Source organism: Triplophysa dalaica, chromosome 3 (assembly GCF_015846415.1).
Source record: "Triplophysa dalaica isolate WHDGS20190420 chromosome 3, ASM1584641v1, whole genome shotgun sequence".
Classification (NCBI taxonomy): domain Eukaryota; kingdom Metazoa; phylum Chordata; class Actinopteri; order Cypriniformes; family Nemacheilidae; genus Triplophysa; species Triplophysa dalaica.
The window spans coordinates 9342923-9360976 of record NC_079544.1 but is presented as its reverse complement, the minus strand read 5'-3'; the positions used below and the strand labels follow the sequence as shown (position 1 = coordinate 9360976).

The following is an 18054-nucleotide window of genomic DNA, read 5'->3' as shown; positions in this document are numbered from 1 at the left end:
TAATGCACAAAAACATATAAGCTATCAAAACTGGATCTAGAATGCTAAAAAACAAATGACAAACACATCTGTTTCTGAAATGTGCTGCTATACTAAATACACAAAATAGTTCACCCAAAAACGAAAATGTTTCCTCATTTACAAACCCTCAAGTTGATCAATCAATGTATACAATTTTTTGTTGTGTTGAACACAAAACATGATACTTTGAAGAATGTGGAAAACTAAACAGTTCTGGGGCACCATTGACTACCAGAGTATGTTTCTTCCCTATTATGGTAGTCAATGGTGTTTGCTACAAACATTCTTCCAAATATCTTTCTTTGTGTTTAGCAGAACTACGAAATGTACACAGGTTTGGAACAACTTGAGGGTTAGTAAATGATGACAAAATTGTCATTTTTGGGTGAACTGTTCTCTCTAACATAGATTTATTTTTAGTCTTGAAAACTTTTACGTCTTTTAATTGTGAAAGCAGTGGAGGCTGAATAAGTCAAACAAATGACTTCAATTAATGTCAATGTTTCAATAAAGATTTTTTTTATCGCTTTTGTCTCATGTCTAGAAACATCACATCATATGAAGGCTTTTATTTAACCAGAGAAGGTGCTTTAACATCTCTCAGACAGTGACTGTATTTGCAGTAAGTAAAGTACACACACATTTTGCAAATAAAATGATGTGCAGTGTGACATTACTTCTTGAAAATCTTTATGAGAAGAGTTACAACTTGCAGCTGCTTTCAAAATTTCAGTATGAGACACACAGTTAAAGGGACAGTCCACCCAAAAATGAAAATTCTGTCATGAATAACTCATCCTTAAGTTGTTCTAAACATTTAAATAAAAAAATGTTCTGTTAAACGCAAAGGAAGATATTTTGAAAAAGTTGAAAAGTTTGGGAAAACAAACAGTGACTGCACCAGTCAGTTTCTAACATTCTTCTAAATATTGTTCCTTATATTCAACAAAACAAAGACATTTATACAGGTTTGAAACATCTTGAGTGTGAGTAAATGAAGTCAAAATTTTCATTTTGGGGTGGAGTATCCCTTTAAATATATTCACTTTATAATGATGTGTTTTTCTCTTTTCATTAATACCAGCGCATATATTGTATTTTTGATGATGATCGTCAGTATGGGATGCTGGTGTATACCTTAACCAGTTGTCTTGGTCAAGCAAAAGAACAATGCTGGCTGACCATTATTTTTTATTCATGCTGCTTTATTCTGGTTGAATCTTTTTGGAAGGGTTAAGTGTGTGGAGATCTGAAGTGTGTACGGTACACATACACACACCGCACTTTCTCAGTTTTGAGTCTATGCCAGGCTGTGCCACAGTTGAAGGATCTGCCCAAAAAGGATTGTTTCACTGAATTGAAGGTACGCTTGTACATATATCCAGATCAGATTCCTGCAAATTCCACACTGACACTCCCCTCGGCAAACTGCCTTCATTCCGCTCCAAATCTCAATGTAATCAAAGAGCCGATGGAAGGAGATACAGTTCACCCTGAAAAACAGAGAAGGGCTTTGACTTCAAAGGAGCTTTGATATTTCCCTGTCAAAAATGACATATTGATTAAATGCTTGACCCAGAAAAAATTGATCTGGTTTCCATTGGAATTGTGTTACTGTTATTTGAAAAAAATAATTATAACAATCCAGCTGTACGGTTGTCACAACTTCTGTCAGGCAACACAATTGCGCTTGAAAGAGTTTTATTCTCTGTTCCAAAGTGACATCAGAGTTATCGAGGAAAAACAAGCAGCTATTAGAGGAAGCTCGAGTGATAGTTGAGGGTGGTGCTAAGTGTGAATGGATAAGAATCAGGAGGGGAATCTTGTTCAAGAAATGGGCCACCAGCTGGGAGTGTAATGGTTTAACCCTATTGTTTGATGCTTCACATGTCAGATATTCTGATTTCTCAAGACACTTTATTTCCAGTTTGCCCGTGGGATTATAATACTAGTTCTAGCTTTACTGTGAACTTCCTGTGAAACATGCAAAACAAGAATTGTATTGTACCAACCAAGGATTGAAGAAACAGCAGGTAGGCTACTGTTTCCTATATATTTTACTGTAAATACAGTAACTATCGTGTTTAAATTGACTTAAAGGGAATTTAGCTCATAGCTTCTGCAATGCAGTGATCTGTATTTATGTGTGCTGATGTAAGCAGCAGTCTGGCCTTGAGCCTTGGACACATCACTGCAGACATTTTTTAGCAGACAAGAGAAGATCACACCCATCCTTTAGTTGGCAACCTTCAGCACTTCTACGTCTAAGCCTCTCACTAACAGTCTCTGTTTCACTTTTTTCTCTTATTTCCTTTTATTGCTTGTGGTTTTTCATTCCCTTCCCCACTTTTTCACCTCACGGGAAGTTATCAAGGAATTTTACCCATTAAGCTACAGTGCATGAATTGAGTAAATCATGGCTTAAGCGCACAAGATTTTGAAATAATGATATTATTTAGGTTAAAACAGCTTTGACTAAACAATAAAACACTACAAGAATGGTTTAGGCCATTTTTTGTCTGTTTCTACCTAGCAAAGATTCTGTTCAAAAACTGTTTCTAGGATTTGCACTTAACTGGAGGTCTATACTTTACTTTGACCGTAAGCACTTTTGTTCATATAAATGGATTTTTTTGCTTGGCTTGCACAAGACCTTTTTGCTTATGATGCCTCATGGGTGCTTGTTGTCTGTTGTTTTGAAGCAAACACTGTTGCCATAAATTCCTTTGACTATCACTTTTTCCATAATAATACAATTAAAATGAATAAAAACAAATTTAAATTAAATTAACGGCAAATATAAAGTCCATCAGCTGTCACTTAAAATGATTAATTTTGTAATAAACTCATACAGATATTACATTAACGGCAGGTGCACGTTACAAATAAGAACAGAGTTTAGCCGGTTTTTAAATTCATGTCCTTCAGCTGTTTTGTCAGCAGTCTGCCCATTGTCCTGTGGGATTGAATTTAGTTGGCAACTTACTGAATGGCTTACAGAAATAAAATGAGGTTTTTGATTGAAGTATTCTGTTGCCATTCCTCCTCTGGAGAAGCATAAAACCATGAGATTTATGGAATTTATATTTTTTATTTTATTTATAATGTGTACAGAATGGCACCCTAAGGCCATTTAAGGCAAAGCAGAAGTATTCATCACATAACCAATTTTCTGAAAGCATGTTCTTATTAAGTTTATTTTTAAAAAATAAAAAAGAACGTCATGAACCTGTAAAGAAAACATCCATCAAGCCAGAGAAGGCATGAAATTGAAAGAGTGTAGACAGCTCGAGTTAGGCTGTGATGAAATGTGCTTTAGTTCTGTTTGTACATATTATTATTGGATGCTTGATAATTGTTATTTTAGTTAATGATTAACAAAGTTCTCAAAGTCAAGGAGCAATTACATATTACGTAAATGTTGTTTTGAAAAGGGCATATAATCAAAACTGTAAGCCCAGAAGGAATGTCTGGGCTCAGCTCAGGGGTCCCTAAGGCCAAATCTGGCACTGGATCCGATTGAACAGTCTGACTCTGAACACAACCTCAAGCCATTTAGTGTTGAGCTGCGGCGGTGCCATTAGTCTCGACAGTAGCGCATTCTGCTTCAGCCGCATGTTAATACGTCAGATCATTGGCTTTTTATACTTGGGATTTGTAGACAGTTGCAAAGTGTGTTGCGTTAGTATAGGCTTCTGTCCACCTACGGTGACTGCGACCCTTTAATGAGCCCAGACTTTCTGCTGCCGATGTACCTCATATGGCAGTTTTTGTCATGCCAGAGGTTGGAAAAAATGTTGAATTTTTGTCGATGTTTTATTAATGATATTCAAAGCCACACTGTGGTAATGGAGCTGGGAGCTACTGAAATTTAAATAGCGGGGCTTCACTCAACATATATTTTCATATGGAAAAGTTGTATGTCTGAATTTTTATGGCTCAGCGTGGCTTTCAAGCCCACCAAGTCTTTGGATCAACAGTCTTTGATTAAGACTAGTTTCTGGACTCAGCAGCTGGAAATAATGGCTGCCATCCTCCTGCAGACAACTAACGCAAACACTTAATAAGTTATTGTGTGTCCAGCAGGGATCTGTCACTGTTTTTCTTGGCCCAGACCGAATGAGGACACGCATGCCGACCGGGACTGCAGTTAACTTGCAGTCTGTGTTTAGCTAGTGTCTAATAATATGGCAATTTACAAGTTATTGTAGTGGAGACGGCGGTGGCTCCTCCTTTATCAGGGAGTCGGGGCGGCTTCCAAAGGTTGCAAAGGTCGCCGTCGCACTGAAGCTTTGGCGGTGGCCGCACTGTGCACTTCCATTTCCCCAGAACCACCGCTTCAGGCAGCCACTGGCGGACGCCCTTCGTCCGCGCTGCCCGAACTCTCCGGCACCGCGAGACCACTGAGGACTCTCCGACAGCATGTCTCTCCTTCCTCCCGGGTTTCGGCACCAATGTAAAAAGATTCAAATTAGGAAAGGAAGGAGGTGGGAACCGGCAGACATTTAAACATTTTAATCAAATAATAACAGCCGGCGGCCCCTCAAGGCCGACCGCCGGCGAACAAAACAAATCACAAAACACGGAAGTGAAACACAAGAACATAAATACAAACGTAAAACATGTCCGGGCCCGGTCCTCTGTCTTCGACGGTCCGGTCGCTCGTTCTCTTATATGCTCTCGATCTCCTACGTGATTCGAGACCGGTGTGCGCACAGCTGGTCTCGAACCACGGTCTCGCGCCGCCTACTCCACTACATTATGTTATGTTAATATTCATATTAAATTGTATAATTATTTTATTGTTTAACAATAAAATTAAATAAACGACACAACGATTTTGTTATACGTTCATTTTATTAAATAAAAATTTGTTGAACTGGCCCTGTAGTTTGGGCGCATTTAAAGAAACCGTTTGGTACATTGACATCTACATAGTGGTTGAGCTTTGTATAGCAGTCTAAATGAAAATTTGAGCCAAGTCACAGTACTTCTTGGTTTCTTTTGCTTGTTTTCAGAAATAATCTACATGCACTCTATTGTTTGCGAAAGTGTACCAGAAGTTAAGGGCAGTAAACAAACTTGTGCTTGCGCTGTAACGTTTGTTTATGTTGTCACTTTAAAATCATCTATAGCGACCATTCAGTTGTTAAGTGGTGACTTAAGAAATACCGTTTCTGGGTCAAAGAATATATTTATTTCAAGCAGGACCACAGATTAAAAAGCTGTTAATAAGAACTGTTTACTCACATCGCATATAGAGGGTTTTCTCTATACGTCATCAATCCGGAAGTCGGCCATATTCGCGGTACTGAACGTAAACAATGCCACTGAACCGAATGGAGCTCACAAGTTTCGATGAATCTTGCTGTTGAAAATGGTCAATTATTGTTGTGTTTTGGGCTGTACTAACCAGTTGGACCGGGAAAAATATCTGGAGTACTACCTATAAATAGACATCACCTAATATCTTTAGTTTGTCAAAATATCGCGCCTTTCCTGCTTACCTTCTCTATATGATTTAGAAGCTTCCACGCTCTTTTTCCGTGGTTAAGACATCATATATTAGAAGTACAACGTCTTTAAATGTAGTACATTAAACGTGCAATCCATGCTGTTGTTTAGATCCGAGTATCTCCAATGTGGGGTAACTGACCAAACCGTGACCTAGGTGCAAACCCTCTATATAACGAGGTATTATTAACTCACAGTAGGCCTATACACTACAGTCTCCAGCCTTACAGAATATCCGACATCAATATTTGAATAAATTATGAAAAATGAATCACTGACTGGCCATGCTGACTGGTAAATGGTTTCATTTTCCACCGCAGGGCTGAAAATTAACCTTTTCAAATAATAAAAATACATCTTTAAAGAACACAACAATAAAGTGCAAATACGTCTGAATCCATCATGCATAAATTTCATTTTTTATTAACGTTTTTGTCTGGTTGCGGTCATAAGAAATTTAACAATCTGAAAGTCCAGTGTGACTTTTGCATTACCCATGTGTTTTTAACTGTTACCAAGACAAGCATAACTTCCAACGCCTACGAATGACATCATAGAAAGATTCAGACGACACACAGCCACAAAGTCACTGGCTGTGTGAACGCAGGATGTTTACTGCATTTACAGTATTCACTGTTGCACATTCTGAGTGTGACGTCTCCTGGCTACTCACAGTTTGGTAACGCTCGTTGTAAACACTCATTATAACTTGCTTTCTGAATCCTCTAAACCTAGTCTTAACATGCAATTGTTTTTTTGGGCTCATTTCAGTCTTGACACTCCATTGCACCGGCACTGCTTATCTTCCATGGTTGTTTTTCATTCATTATTTACACTTGATAGAGTGGAACAACCATACCGACTGCCTTAATTGTGTTTTTCTGAGGCATGGACCTTTAGTTAGCCGAGGAGTTTTTTATTACACCATAACAGAGCAGGGAGGTCGGGAGTGTCTCTGTAAATCTGTGCTCGTTAAAAGGCTATGAGAAGAAACTTCATGTTCATTAGCCAGCTCCGGATCCCATCACGTTTCCCTCGTACGCCTTTGAGGCAGATCACTGGGGTCATCTTCCTTGGCGTGAGTCCAGTGCTCTGATGTGGAGGCCTTCATGGTTCAGCGCTGACCCCTGACATGGAGGCACAATGGCTACTGTGTTTGGTTGCCAGTGGGCAACAGCGGCCCGACTTTGACCAGCACCCATGGAGAACAATGAGAAACGGGCAGGGCACCAGATTCTTGACATTTATTCCTCTTCCTGAGTGAAAGAGCTCTTTACTTCCTTTCTGTCCAAGCAGCTGACTTCTCCACTCTCTTTCCCATCAGCTCCTCTGGGATTTAATTGAATCCTGTTGGTGGCTTTGCTCTTCTCTGTGGCCCAGCCAATACTGATACTCTTCTCCCCTAGTTGATTTTCCATCTCAGTTGTAGGTGAAGACACGGACAGCTGTGACTAAAGAGGAGGGGTCATGCGTGTGAGCAGCTCTCGGACAGCAGTCCCAATCAATATTTGTATAGAGGACAATTCACATACTGATAATGTTATGCGGCCTGTGTGAGTGACAACAAAAAGGTATGTAAAAATGAAGCAAAAATCACAATTTTATATGATAATGATGGGCGCTTGAAAATAAATGTTCCCCTTTATCAATGTTCTTTCAAATGACCTTTAGGGAACTGTGGCACTTTGGTGACACATTTAAGCCATTGAAAGAAGAACATTCAAAAATCTTTCTTGTCAGTAATTTGTCTTGTGCAATTGTTCACAAAACACCCTCCCATATTGTTGCTATTACAGCAAATTGTATCCACTATTAGTGTCATCTGCCTGGAAGCCACAGAAACAGAAGACTGCAAGAATCTCCTGTCCCCTGCTAAAAAATGTTGATTTTGGGCGAGGGGTCGACCTTGTCGGTCTTCTCGCTCCTTTCATGATGACCGGAATTCTTTCTAATGAGCTTAGTCTTTAAACTTTTTATTGTTATTTCATTTGCTCGCCATGTGGATTAAAGGGCAACTCTATTTTGTAGCTTAATACATATTACAATACTTTAAAAGCATCTGATTTGACTCAGACACACCAAGCAAACCAAATGTTTTATATTTGTGGACCAATTGTAAAAGCCGTATGCCATTGAAATACTCTTAGCAACTAAACCCTTTAAAGTGTGATTAACTTCTAAACTAAATATGGAAGATATGGATTTGCTTTAAGCTTATACTATCTGTTGTATGTCAGTGTTGCCCATACATATTGTCTTATGTCCCCACAAAGCCTCAAGGCTGAAGTATCTCTTCATCTATACCTTATATGTGTTCAAGTCTTTAAAAGAATATAGCATTTACAACAAAAAACTCATGAGATAAATAGCAATAACACACTTTAACCCATCAAACTCCATAATGTAAGTTACAACCTTTATTTTAAAGGACTAACTAAAATGTTTCCAAGTACCCTGGAACCTGAGTCAACACCCCCTGAGGTGAACTATATGTAGTATGGTGGGGAATCACTGGTGTGAATGTTATCATATTACTAAAAGTCTGTCTGAAAACATAGTGCAACATACCAAACCTTGATAAACCCTTAACCATGACATTTTGGCTCAGTGTATGCCCGCAAATACAGAACTTGTCAGTCAGTTTTAATGGTTAGTATCAGTTTGACATATTTTAGGAAACCTAATGTTTTTTTTGTTTAGAGTTCAAGAAAGGGAGTATACCTTTTGAGAGTTAGTTACACAGTTGTGTACAAACACCCAAAGAAATAAAGATAAGTATCAAGATATCACAGAATTCATCAAATGTATTACAGAAATGTTTATACAGTAAGGGAGAAGGTTCATGTTAAAAACGCGTCTCCTCAGGGACAGACTGCAACAGTCCATTTGGGAGAGAGAAAGTGTTGCTTCTAAGATATAACAAACACTCTATTAGACAGATATTGGATGAAACTGCCTCTAGTCCTTAATGACTCCATTATGAATAGTATGAGCGAGAGTGTACAATCTGTTTGCTTTGTATAGCTTTTTTCCAAATTACACAAATATGTGACCTCAGTTACATGCAAGATTTTTTGGCATGGATTTCTTTTTTTGGCATGTCCTTGCTCTATGATATGCTGTGAAAATATGGAGTTGAAATGACGCCGAGGGGCTATAACATACAGAGATGAGGACTCTCTCTCTCTCAAGACCACGGACTAAAAATCAAGCCTGGCTTGTACCCAAAACCTTCATGTTCCTTAGTCTCACAAATGTCTCTGTGATAACTGAAGCATGAAGGACAAGCAGCCTCAACAGCACTTAACAGCCCCATTAACTTTAAATGTATCTGCACATCAGGTGCCCGTTTGACACACAGTCTTTGTTCTCTGATTGTAGAAACAAGAGAAGACATAATAGTGTCTCCCTTCTTTTTAGTTTCTTTTGATCATTAAAAAGTTAAATGAAATGTAGCCTCAGATCATTTTGGACTTCATATAACATAACACATTAAAGTATATGTGTGGAAAGCAGGCCACGCCTCCATGATATAGCATTCAAGTTGGCTTTACAAATAATGTCAACCCACTATTTTACACTATCAAAAGTTTTTACATTACTCGAACGCATTAAAAGAAGCGTTGAAATGACTTGTAAAGCAATTTGTTTGTAAAAATTAAGGCATGGATCCTAAAATGTCTTCCATACACAACACAATAGCTGATGTAGATCACAACATGTGTGTTAAAAATAAAGAGAGACATATTGATCAATCTATTAGAGACGAGAGGACGGTAAGTTCAGTGTCAGCGTTTATAAATTCCCGCCCCAGTGTGTGTACGCGTGTGTGTGTGCGTGAGGAACTGCCCAGTCCGCGCGCGCTGTGGCTCCGCTCATTTTGCACTGGCTGCTGACAGCACGCAGACGTGACGCTTTTACTCCACGACACATTACACACCGAACTATCGCTTTGGATATCGAACCGTCTTTAAATCCCAGATGACACGCCTTCAACCCGGAGCGACACGGTACGTGTTCGTCGACGTATCGAGCCTTTGACCGTTTGCGATACTTACGTCTCACGTTTGCGTAGAAGTTGCGCGTGATTGTCACATAACGCGTCTTTCTGACTGAACAAGAGAGGCTTAAGTTCAAAATCGAGTTTATTGTTAAAGTTGCGGTTCGAGGAAAATCACATTTCGCTGTTTGTAAGCGGATATTGTGCAGTGTTGTGAGTTTCATGCACAGTGTTTGGACTGGAGCGTGATTTAACGTTACCGCATTGACTGTTAAACCGTATCGTGCATTTGTTTGTAAACGCACTGCGTTGTATGCTCGCTATGAGTGAATGTAAACGGCACTTATATAAATATGTCATTTGTAGCATTCCTGATGTACTTTATGTTTGTCAGATTCACTAAAGTGGAGCAATGATTTATGTGATTGAATAGTTTAAATGCCTTTCATATTGTATATCCTCACAGGCATGGTGCTGTAAAACAACATTTATACATCACTTGATTATTCTAAACTTTAAATGCATAGTTTCCTGTTTAGTGTTTAGCTAAAGGTGTTGCTTTAATTCAAGCTTTCAGACGGTTCAATTAAATGCTCAGTTTGACTGAGTTGGTGTTTAACTCATCCTTGGCTGGGAACTGGCACAGCGCTTGTGTCCTGTGCATCTTGGAAAGATCAGATCTCTGTCATGCTGTCTTTATAAATATCTCGGTGGGGTCTCTCCGCTGTGGGTGTAATTGGGCATCCCGCCTGCACTAAATGCATGCTTGTCCTGCTTGAGAGCAACCTTGAGCTGTGCTCTGTTCTTTGTCACTAGCCTGATAACTTGACAGATACTGAGACGGCTGGCCAGGATCGTTTCCTCTCTAATTAGCCCAAAATAGCACCGGATCACAGCTACGGGATCTCTTACATTAATCACTCGCTAAGTGCCGGAATTGATCGTTCTGGGTCAATCACAGCCTGTTGTCTCTAACATGTTTTCTTCCACTCTTGGACACATTACGGCGACTGAATTATTCAGTGGAACCAATATGTGAAAAATGTGCTTCCTAAATGTGCATCCCGAGAGCGAAATCGTTTGGCAGCTGGTTCGATTATTCCCCACACATCCAGACTGCACGGGTTTGGTTGGCTGCCAACATGCCACAGTGGAGCGTATTGGTAAGACTTTGGTCAGCTGTGGTTTGCTTCTCTTCCCATTGTATCCCATCCTGCCCTGGCTCGCTATTGACTGGAACTACTTAAACTCCATGTGGAGGTTAGGAATGAACCACTGACCCTTACAATGAGACTTTTTGTGGACAGGCCATACGTGTGTGGCCCTGCAGAAAAGTGTGTTTTCAGACCAGCCGATTTGCTTTTATAAAGGCCAGGCCATATGAAGAGATGGTCAGCAATGTCTGGACACATAGGCTTAAAATATAAATGATATAATAAAGAAATATTCTAAATTGCAAATCTGATATTTAAAACGTCTTTTTGTATACATACGGTTCTCTATGCAGCTCGTGCATGCAGTATTACACACGTTCCCAACGAATTGCACATAGCAATTTTAGAGGCATACAATTATGCCAGTGCAGTCTATATACCTCCCCTTGTCCTTGTTTTAGTTGAGCCAAGCAAAACTGGTCATTTTTGAAACTATTTGGTGGCCCAGACAGTCTATTTCTGGGTTGCCAAATTAGACAACATTTGAGTAAGGTCAGCGCTGTAAGATCAATAAGAAGCACACTGGATCTATAAAGGGTTCTTGGAAAAGAATGTTAACAGCCCCCAGTCAGAGTTTGTATCGGAAGTAATCTGTCACTGAATGGAAGCTCTGCTATACTGCTGCCTGCTGTAGATTTGAACGGTTGTCCCACCGTGTGCGGGACATGAAAGGACAGCTGGATTCTCAAGTAGCTTTCATGGAGGCCACACCTGCACAAGATCTTCAGAAAGAGCAGACAGCCCTGACCATCTCATGAACCCCTCAAACTTAACAGCCTGCTAGCTCCTACCACATATGGAGAATAGATAGAATCAATAGTTTGGAACTGAACTTCTAGTTCCAATTATAGAAATATTTGGATGAGTCGTACTTGTGTACACGCATTGTAGAGTTTTTATTATCAAAGTTAACAGGTGATATTTTGTTGCTCATTCATTTTTTTCCACAATGTCATTGTGTACCTCCTTCCATTCTGAGCATGATATCTGTCATGACATGTTAGGATTACAACACGGCATGTGTTTATAAACCAGAAAGGCTTGGTAAGCATAGAAAATGTAAATGAAATACGTTTTCAATGCCAGGTTCACCCAGGATAATCCTTTTATATTGTATGAAGAGATCACCTCAGGAAATTTTATATCACCACAAACAGCCTTTTTTCCAACACGGTGGAACATTAAGAAAACCCTCAGGCAAGCAGATGAAGATCGTGATCGGTCCATCATTTATCACTTGCCTTCTCTTCCATTCTAAGCTCAGGTATTTCCATGCCACAACCTTCTTCAAACATTAGAGATTTTTTTAGCAAACTGCAGCATCGCTGTAGGGAGAGGATTCCCTAGAAACCTTCTGAATAAGGTTTAATTTAGATGCAAAAACGTTCATGTTGTGTGAGGCCATCGCCTCGCGCAGTTATTTCCATACAAAACCCTGCTGTCTCTGCTCTGAATAAAACTAGCTGCTCACGACTTGTGTGTGCGCGGTGCAGACTCGCTGCTATTGGAGATCTGAAGCTAGCGGAATGAGATGTGACGGCTCCCTAGTGATGCCCAGTGGAATAGTGGGGTTATGATCAAAATCACTCAGAAACCATAACAACAGATATTAGCAAATCTCAGACATTATTGCGGTCTTCGAGATCTTGCCATACGTAATGTTGAAGCTAGGTATACCATGGCAGAGAAGGATTCGAAGTATATTATTTTGTTTGAAGAAAGTTGTTTTGAATGCTCTGTATTTCTAAGGGCCAAGGTTCAATTCCCACAGTTCTTTATAGGCTTGTGCCTCTTTGGAGATTCATGTGGGGCCATTCAGAAAAGAGGTTAGTGCTGGTTAAGTTTGTGCCCTGGTTAGTCAGAAGGCAGTGTTTAGATTGGAGTTTTTCCATCATTTCAGTCTTTGCAAGGGAGGGTGAAATGCCTGCTTGGGGTGGAAAAAATACACAGTCTAGGGTGATTGTCACTGAATCACACTTTACAAACACTTAATGAAATGCATCATGATAGTAACTATGGGATGGGCAAGTTAACAAAATAATAGTCAATTTTTTATGTGATTGTGCTTCAATGCAAGCCAAAACCCAAGCTGTGTTCCTATGATGTGATCGGTTTATGATTTATGACCCTTTTTATTTAGGATGTACTCTCTTAAGTTTTTTTGTGTGTAGACATTTCTCCTATTTTCACAGGATGCGGTAACTCCCTGTCATAACTCATATTGGAGAGCTTGCTGAAGCTCTAAAGCCCTTTTCACACAGGCAGCAACGTCCAGTAACATATAATTCACATGTCAGACATCATTCTTTTCCTTTTGTGTAATCAAAGTTTGCGATTTCCAGTGACATGAGTGACTGCAACTTTTGGCGATGCAATGTGGATGTGTTAAAGGCCCAGTGTATGAGATTTAGCGGGATCTAGCAGTGAGGAGTTGCAACCAACAGCTCATTGCACCCCCCCCTTTTCACTTCTTTGCCAAAGGAAGTTAACGTATTGACGAAACGCGCTCTGTAAAGCAGTTGTCAATTTAGGACTGTACTGTACTGTAGAAACAACATGGCGAATTTCATGCAAGGGGACCCGAGTTGTATGTATATAGAAATAGGTATTTCTAAGGTAATTTAAACTTTACACTTTATTATGTAAGGTCTTTATACACCAAATATCTCTGTCAACAGATCCTCCAACAAATTACACGTTGACATTTATCAGTATTTTTTCGGGAATTCACTGTTTTATATTCTTGCCCGTATCGACAGATTGAATTTGAAAATATTGGTATTCTGAATAAGTTTCAGTCATGCATTTGATGATATTGATATGATGAATCAACTGTTCATCATATGATATTATAAACTCTCCTGGCTTAGTATACACTACAAATAGCGTCCCTACAGAATGTTCATTTGTAATGGAAAGAAAAGAATGTTAAAGGCTAGCAGTACAGTAATCTGGTGACCTCTAGTGATAAAAATGCCTTTGTCTGTTCAAGCATTCAGATTGCATGGCAGGTGAGGAGAAATCTGAAAACTACTCCCTCCAACTTATTTAAAACTCGGCTATTGCCATAGTAACTGCTTATCTGTTCTTCTAACCCAGCGAACATCTATAAGTGGAGTGCAGTTTTTCTGTTGTTAAGATTATCTCTTTTGAGGTAATGCAAGATGTTCAAGAGGCGTGAGGAAGCTGATATGTAAAAGTGTGTGCCGCAGGTTTAAGAGCAGCTAATGAGAATGTGAGAATTTTCCACTGTGCTTTAGCAGATGGGCATAAATTATGTTTAGTAGATATAATCTGAACTGGTGAATTACAGTCAGTTTGTGTTTGGTAGTACAAATTTTGAAAGTCTGTATTTCAATTATGTGCAATTCATGGGTTATTGGTTTACAAATCACTTGCAAGGTTGAACTTTTATCACTTAGGATCATATTATTTATGTGTATCTGTGACGAAATGGGAACCAGAATTCTTTGGTGTGGTACGGATGATTGTGACATAATGGATGACATAAACCATACATGCCTTATCTTGTGTGCAAGATGGTGATGCACATCAAGAAGACAATGGAGATCATTGTGTTTTCCAGTGTAGTTCCACATCTGAATTATCCCTCATTCCTCCAGATGAAATAGCTGTGATCAAGATGTCCCTATGCTCAGTGTGGTGGGTGGTCATTTCCAAAAGGCCATGTCACTATCTTGCACATGATGCCTATCACAAAACTGTCCTTTAAACTTTCCTCAATCCTTCCTCAGTCGTCTAACCTGAGCCTGGGTTTTTTTTATACAATGCAACCAAACAAGGGGTTGGGGCTCTTTAGGGGTACCTCGCTGCAGGTCTTTCTTATAAAGAGTGTATTATGCACATTTCTGGAGCGGAGCCCATTGCCTGAGATTCCTCATGCTCAAAGCGGGATGTGTTTCCTCAGGGCAGCACTGGTGTCATTGCACAGTCCTGTAGCGTGCGGTATGCAGCGTAATGAGTAAATGTCCAATCTGCTGGCCAATCTGTGTCCTCCGTTGCAACACTGATCTCTTTTGTGTTGTCCACTCAGCTGTGGAGGCAAAGAGATTCTTCCAGTGGCAGGAGCGCTGCCAAGAGTTCCACAGGAAACGTAGAAAGGAAAGAGGGCAAAATAGAGTGAAAAAGAGAACAAAGCTATTGTGTGTGCCTCTCTTATTGCCTTATATGAATGACAGATAAATATAACCCTACAAGGTTCTAAGACTGTGTTAAATGTTTTATGGGAGGCGTTGCCTCTACTGTGGCATGATGTTATTGTGGGTAAGACGTTGAGATAAATTAGGATTTTGAACTTTACTGTGGCGATGGAAATGTGAACTGATAGAAAGCCAGCAAATTATCCTTTCTTTTAATTATGGAAACCAGCATAGGGGTGAGTCCATGGGAACGGCAAGTATGTGGAATAGTAATACCAGAGGGTTGCCGCCCCACTCCCCTGTTTATTTTCTTTCTAAACGTCATTACCACAACAGAACACAATGACCGGTGGATCCTGAAATGTTTGGCACATGCAGGGGATTTTTAGTGCCTACTTCAGATTATGACCTGGTTTCCAAACCTTCTTGACTTTCTTCATCTGCAGAAAGGAGATATTTTGAAAAATATTTGTTACCAAACAATACTGACCCCATTGACTTCCATTGTATGGCCACAAAACCACATTGATCAAAATAAATTTAATAAAGTATTAAATGTGATGATGTGTGTACATTGTCGTTGTTTAGATGGATCCGGCAGCTGTGGGTCAGATTGGGGTTGAAGTGGGTGGCCCCACCCCAACACTTCAGGGAGAAAGTGCTCACCATGCATTCGTTCCCTCTTTCTCCACCCCAATGGCTCCATTGCTCAGTGGGGAAACATAGAGAGAAAGCAGAGATCGTAAATCAGATCTGTCCCTAAGGGAAAAAAGAGAGAGGGACGAAAACATGCTTTAAAACGTTTTGACACATCCCATAAATGCAGAGCTTGCTCATGTTGTTTATGAATGCTACCCGTCGGGTCTGATACCATGATGGTCAGTTGTTGCGATTCATTGATTGCGATTTTGTATTTTTGCATTAAAAAGTGGATGTTGGATCTTAGACTGAGGCCATGCTGAGGTGGTTTCGTGGGCGTCAAGATTTTCAGAGTGCCTGTGATCCATTCTGCCTTGCAGGCTGATGTGCATAATTTCAGTGCATGTAGAACCGGTAATGGCACCCCTGTGGACCTTGCGAGACCTACATGTATGAAGACAGATAGGTCAAAACCATAGGATTTGTAGACTAGTCTTGGTATTGTGAAAGAAAGAGTTTGGAGTGTTCAGGAAAATTCTTTGCAATGTTCTATTAATGTCCTTTGACATTTTTCAGAAAATATTGATTATTATAAGCCATCAGGGATTAACAATTCTCGGAGGACTGCTGTTGAATACTTATGTATTTCCTTTATGAATTTCTATAGTGGGTTTCTTGTTGAATTCTACATGCAAAATTAAACATCAATAGATTAAAATCTGCAGCACCTTTTGCTGTAAAATTATAGGCCAGCATTTCTTTGTCTGCAGGGAATAAACTCTGAGCTCAGGCATTGTTTTTTGGAAAGATCTTAATTATTGTTCCCTGGAAAACACCCTGATTATAGGTGTGGTTCCTAGGATGGAACAGACTGTAACAAGGTTGCAACATGTCTACATGATTGTCATATAAATGCTAGGCTGTATATGTAGTATTGTATTGTACCATTGCACGCACTATCAAATATTATGGCAAAAATACTTCTTAAGATGTGCACTTTTCAAATGACCTTTGAGCCACATGTGACCAAACTTCATTATTATTTACAAATGTTCTCTTTTCACCCTATTTATTCTGCTGGATTACTCAAACACAATGACACATTTCCTTCAAGCTGCGTTTAAGTAGTTTCCATGGCTACATATGCTCTTGCAGCTGGATGGGCAAAGTGAGCAGACTGCATGGAAGGTAGCGTGCTCCCAAGTCCCCTCCTCCTCTCACTCTCTCCCTGAAGGACTTGTTTTGGCAAAGTTGAGAGGGATTTTCTGGGAGGCTTGTACTTCAACTAAGAGTAGAGGAAGTTTGATTGAACAGATGTTGTACACTAGCACAGGTGTGGCCTTACTGGTGTGGATTGGCTACTAAAGCTGAATTAAACAGAGAGAGAGAGAGGGAGAGTAAAAGCATCTACAGGCATAGGTTGCTATTGAGAGTTGAGATGTTACTGTGAAAATCAAAGATGTGATTTCTTGCTGATGTTTTGATCACGAATCCTTTGGGAGGGACATCAAGGGCCTGTAATGTTTACTTGATAAGACAATGTATGTATTTGTTGTTGCGCTATGTGTTCGTTTTTTAAAGCTTGAGAAGGTAATAAGATAAAGGAACGCTGTAAATCTGAAGTGTTTATTTTACCATCGACACTTTCTTCTATTTCAGGTTAATGTGAATCAGGTCAGGCATTCATAGGTTGATTCCTGCCAAATCTATAAATGCTGTAGCTCTGGATTATCAGACAGGTTTGGAATGACATGAAATATATGATGGAAAATTTGTGTGAACCTGCCCTTTTTTTCCGGTTGCAGAACATTTCTTGATAGATTGAGCCATCTGTACTATGTTGAAATCAAATTTTCTGTCTGATTCTGTAATGCTTCTGTTTATTGGTCTCACTTCAGACGTGTAAATATGAAGACTTGGCTCTGGATTAACACCCATTAATAATAAATTCTGCTATGGTTCCTCCCAGGGTGGGACAGTAATGGGTGTAAATTGTTATTGTGTGTATCCCTCCATTAGTATAAAAACAGCTTTCCTGTAAGAGCTTGTTATGAAGGGTGTATAAAAGATTGAGTCTCATTATGTTTTTGTTTATTTTGGGCCATGAGAGGTTACATTGCAATTCTTGTTCATCTAGCAAAGGTCTGACCAAGTCTTAAACTTTAAAATGACCGGATTGCAAATGCATGTGTAGTGGTTTGTAAAAGTCAAGCTTGCCATGGAGAAAACTGCATTGTTTGTTTTTGCCTGTTGTTTTAAATGGTTGTTATATCATTTGCATCTGCCAAACTAGGTCCTATCACGCAGCATGTTAAAATAGGACATTTATATTTGCATGTTTACCTCGGGGTCAGGTCAACACTGAGCTCATCTGAAGGTTTCCAAAAATACAGAACCTAAATAGCCCCAACTTCTATGAGGTTACAAGTTCATTAGCTGCTCAAATAGACTGATACCTCCGACATTCAGTAAACATTCTCTCAACACTTGTTAGAAACATGTCCTG

The 18054-nt window shown here is 39.6% G+C and overlaps 1 protein-coding gene across 1 annotated transcript in view; it reads left to right on the top strand.

The window, feature by feature from the left end:
* Nucleotides 1-9413: 9413 nt before the first annotated feature.
* The window catches only part of ppp2r3a (protein phosphatase 2, regulatory subunit B'', alpha), a 65270-nt gene continuing 56629 nt past the window's right edge, over nt 9414-18054 (top strand). The window contains exon 1 of the mRNA XM_056743499.1: nt 9414-9545. The gene's annotated coding sequence lies outside the window, so the exon portion shown is untranslated. The remainder of the gene's footprint in view (nt 9546-18054) is intronic.